This window comes from Agelaius tricolor, unplaced genomic scaffold, assembly GCF_023055355.1.
Source record: "Agelaius tricolor isolate 1412-34295 unplaced genomic scaffold, bAgeTri1.0.p SCAF_64, whole genome shotgun sequence".
Lineage (NCBI taxonomy): Eukaryota > Metazoa > Chordata > Aves > Passeriformes > Icteridae > Agelaius > Agelaius tricolor.
The window spans coordinates 1,798,091-1,803,090 of record NW_027269324.1 but is presented as its reverse complement, the minus strand read 5'-3'; positions in this window follow the sequence as shown (position 1 = coordinate 1,803,090).

The window sequence follows — 5,000 nt, the reverse complement described above, 5'->3', positions numbered from 1 at the left end:
ATGTCCTAGGCTTCGGGGTAGACCTGATGGCCGAGGCCCCTTGGGTAGACCTGTTGTCCCAGGCCCCTTGGGGTAGACCTGTTGTCCCGGGCCGCCGGGGTAGACCTGTTGTCCCGGGCCGCCGGGGTAGACCTGATGTCCTAGGCTTCGGGGTAGACCTGTTGTCCCAGGCCTTCAGGGTAGACCTGTTGTCCTAGGCTTCGGGGTAGACCTGTTGTCCCGGGCCGCCGGGGTAGACCTGTTGTCCCGGGCCGCCGGGGTAGGCCTGATGTCCTAGGCTTCGGGGTAGACCTGATGGCCGAGGCCCCTAGGGTAGACCTGTTGTCCCGGGACTCCGGGGTAGACCTGATGTCCTAGGCTTCGGGGTAGACCTGATGGCCGAGGCCCCTAGGGTAGACCTGTTGTCCCGGGCCTCCGGGGTAGACCTGTTGTCCCAGGCCCCTTGGGGTAGACCTGATGTCCTAGGCTTCGGGGTAGACCTGATGGCCGAGGCCCCTTGGGTAGACCTGTTGTCCCAGGCCCCTTGGGGTAGACCTGTTGTCCCGGGCCGCCGGGGTAGACCAGTTGTCCCGGGCCGCCGGGGTAGACCTGATGTCCTAGGCTTCGGGGTAGACCTGTTGTCCCAGGCCTTCAGGGTAGACCTGTTGTCCTAGGCTTCGGGGTAGACCTGTTGTCCCAGGCCCCTTGGGGTAGACCTGATGTCCTAGGCTTCGGGGTAGACCTGATGGCCGAGGCCCCTTGGGTAGACCTGTTGTCCCGGGCCGGCCTTGGCCTACGGCAGCCTGGGCCTCCGGGGTAGACCTGACAGCCGAGGCCCGGGGTAGACCTGATGTCCTAGGCTTCGGGGTAGACCTGTTGTCCCAGGCCCGGGGTAGACCTGTTGTCCCGGGCCTCCGGGGTAGACCTGTTGTCCCGGGCCGCCGGGATAGACCTGTTGTCCCAGGCCCCTTGGGTAGACCTGTTGTCCCGGGCCCCTTGGGGTAGACCTGTTGTCCTGGGCCGCCGGGGTAGACCTGATAGCCCAGGCCCCTTGGGGTAGACCTTTTGTCCCAGGCTCTTGGCTAGACCTGTTGTCCCGGGCCGGCCTTGGCCTACGGCAGCCTAGCAAGCGGCAAAAGGATGCAGACAGCGCCGGGGAGGCTGATGGGGGAGGGCGGGGCGCCCCCAACCGCCCATGGCCGGCTGCGCTTGCCACAGAGCGGGCAGGGCCAGGGGCCGGGGCAGGGCCAGGGAGAGAGGGCACGCCAGAGCGTGAATGCCTATGGGCGGGCCGGCGGGCGGCTGCGCGCGCGCGGGTGGCAGGGGGCCGGGTGGAGGTGGCTGGGGAGGGGTTGGCGAGGGGGCGGGGATGGTTGGCCGCGCCTTCCTTTCACGCGCAGCGGTGTGGTAGCCTGCAGGCGTGGCCGTGCGTTAGGGTTAGGGTTAGTTGGGGGGGGGGGGGGGGGGGGGGGTTAGGGTTAGGGTTAGGGTTAGGGTTAGGGTTAGGGTTAGGGTTAGGGTTAGTGGGGGGGGGGTTAGGGTTAGGGTTAGGGTTAGGGTTAGTGGGGGGCGGGGGGAGTTAGGGTTAGGGTTAGGGTTTGTTGGGGGGGGGGGGGGGGGGGGGTGCGTGTCACTGTTTCTGTCTCTGTGCAGACGAGGGCCGGTGGCTTCGTGCCGGCCCCGGGCGCCTCGGCACCGAGTCCCCACGGCCCCCTAGAGTCACGTCGAGGGCCCAAGACCTCTGCGGACCGTGAAACAACCCGCCCGAAAGCTACACACAGCGCCTGTGTGCTGGCGGCGGTGCCGGCGGCCGCCGTAGCCTCTACCGGCGGGCGGGGCGGGGCCGGGCGGGGCGGGGCGGGGCGGGGAGGGGAGGGGAGGGGAGGGGCGCGGCGGGGCGAGCCGCATCGGGGCCAGGGCGGCCGGCCTGGGTAGGTTCCACCCCAGGAGGGCGTGGCGGGGCAGGGCGGGGGGTGGGTGGTGGGGGCGCTGTTTGGCCAGGTCAGCGTGTCAGCAGGCAGAGCACCGGCCTCGGCTTGCCCGTCGGCTCGGCTGGGGGCGCTTCCGATAGGAAAGAAAAAGAAATCCAATGGGTCAATTTTTGGGTTGGTTTGCTTTCCCGGATAAGTTTCTCGTTCCAAGCAAATAGAAGAGCCATTCTTTCAGGAAAGGAGAAAAGAAAAAGGGGCGGGGCGGGGCGGGGGGGGGGCCCGGGGGGGTGGGGGACAACCCAAGAAAACCCAAATCCAAACCACAAGCCCCCCAACCCCCCAAAAAAAACCAACCTCAAAAATCAGTATCAGAGAAAGCCAAAGCAACTGGAAAAAACCCCCAAAAAACCCCCAAAACAGCCCCCCCCCCCCCCCCCCCCCGAAAAACAAAACAAAAGAAAATACCAAAGCAAACCCAAACCAAATCCCCCCAAAGAACAACAACAAAAAAATGGAAAACATGTCATGGTCTTGAAAGGGGGGGTGGGGTTGGGGTTCATTGTGTGGGACGGGGGGTCGATCGAGCCATCTGGCTCCGGGGTGTTATGAGGCTGTGAGCTTCGCCCGGCTCCGGGGTCGCTGGGCACGGCGAGGTGCCCGGGCGGCGGGCGACAACAGGGGGACAGGAGGTCAACCATGGATCCGAGCCGGACCCGGCTCATCAGGTCTACCCCGGCTCCGGCCGGGGACATCAGGTCTACCCCGGCTGCGGTCGGGGACATCAGGTCTACCCCGGCTGCGGCCGGGGACATCAGGTCTACCCCGGCTCCGGTCGCGGACAACAGGTCTACCCCGGCTGCGGCCGGGGACAACAGGTCTACCCCGGCTCCGGCCGGGGACATCAGGTCTACCCTGGCTGCGGCCGGGGACAACAGGTCTACCCCGGCTCCGGCCGGAGACATCAGGTCTACCCCGGCTCCGGTCGGGGACAACAGGTCTACCCCGGCTCCGGTCGGGGACATCAGGTCTACCCCGGCTGCGGCCGGGGACATCAGGTCTACCCCGGCTCCGGCCGGAGACATCAGGTCTACCCCGGCTGCGGCCGGGGACAACAGGTCTACCCCGGCTCCGGCCGGGGACATCAGGTCTACCCCGGCTGCGGCCGGGGACAACAGGTCTACCCCGGCTGCGGCCGGGGACATCAGGTCTACCCCGGCTCCGGCCGGGGACATCAGGTCTACCCCGGCTGCGGCCGGGGACAACAGGTCTACCCCGGCTCCGGCCGGGGACATCAGGTCTACCCCGGCTGCGGCCGGGGACAACAGGTCTACCCCGGCTCCGGCCGGGGACATCAGGTCTACCCCGGCTCCGGTCGGGGACAACAGGTCTACCCCGGCTCCGGTCGCGGACAACAGGTCTACCCCGGCTGCGGCCGGGGACAACAGGTCTACCCCGGCTCCGGCCGGGGACATCAGGTCTACCCTGGCTGCGGCCGGGGACAACAGGTCTACCCCGGCTCCGGCCGGAGACATCAGGTCTACCCCGGCTCCGGTCGGGGACAACAGGTCTACCCCGGCTGCGGCCGGGGACATCAGGTCTACCCCGGCTCCGGCCGGAGACATCAGGTCTACCCCGGCTGCGGCCGGGGACAACAGGTCTACCCCGGCTCCGGCCGGGGACATCAGGTCTACCCCGGCTGCGGCCGGGGACAACAGGTCTACCCCGGCTGCGGCCGGGGACATCAGGTCTACCCCGGCTCCGGCCGGGGACATCAGGTCTACCCCGGCTGCGGCCGGGGACAACAGGTCTACCCCGGCTCCGGCCGGGGACATCAGGTCTACCCCGGCTGCGGCCGGGGACAACAGGTCTACCCCGGCTCCGGCCGGGGACATCAGGTCTACCCCGGCTCCGGTCGGGGACAACAGGTCTACCCCGGCTCCGGTCGGGGACATCAGGTCTACCCCGGCTGCGGCCGGGGACATCAGGTCTACCCCGGCTCCGGCCGGGGACATCAGGTCTACCCCGGCTGCGGCCGGGGACAACAGGTCTACCCCGGCTCCGGCCGGGGACAACAGGTCTACCCCGGCTGCGGCCGGGGACAACAGGTCTACCCCGGCTCCGGCCGGGGACATCAGGTCTACCCCGGCTCCGGCCGGAGACATCAGGTCTACCCCGGCTCCGATCGGGGACAACAGGTCTACCCCGGCTCCGGCCGGGGACATCAGGTCTACCCCGGCTCCGGCCGGGGACATCAGGTCTACCCCGGCTCCGGTCGGGGACATCAGGTCTACCTCGCTCCGGGGTCCGCCGGGGGCCGGCCTTGCCCCCTGGTGGCGGGCGCCGGCCGGGGACATCAGGTCTACCTCGCTCCGGCGGGACTTAGTGCAATTTCGGCGCCGGCCGGGTAGACCTGTTGTCTCGGCCGTCTGCGGAAGTTCACCAAGGGGTCGCTGTTGTCGGCCGCCTCCGGCTGCGTCATGGTAGGAGGCGGCCTGCGTTGGCGCCCCTCCCCGGTCGAGCTGCATTGGTCCTCTTGGAGGCCTGGCCGGCTTTGGACTCGTCTGTCCGTCTTATGGGAGCGAGGTGACGGGCCGCATCCCCGCAGGTTGACCCCGTACCTGCGTCCGAGGCGGAGCGGAGCGGCCGCGCGTGCGGTCGCCAGGGCCAAGCGAGTGCCGCCTAGCCCGGGACGAAGCGCGCGTGCCTTTGCGTCCCGGCTCCCGTCCTTCCCAGGGAAAAGTGGGTCCAGTTGGCGAGGCGAGAGAGAAGGGGCCGCGCGAAAGAGCCGGATCCGCGGAGGCGAGAGAGAAGGGCCGCGCAAGAGCGGATCCGGAGAAGGCCGAGAGAGAGCAAGAAGGGCGAAAGACGATCCGAGAAAGCTGCTCGCCGGCCCCGAGGCGAGGCGGGGAGAGAGAGCCGAGAGAGCGAGCCCAGAGAGAGAGTTGCCGAGAGAGAGAGAGAGAGAGAGAGAGAGCGCAAGAGAAGCCGTGAGCGTGTCCCGCTCCGGCCCGGCTTCTGCCGGTCGATTGGCCACGGGGGGGGGCGGCCCCCCCCGGGCACCGGTGGCGGGCGAGGCGGCGGCGCCTCGTC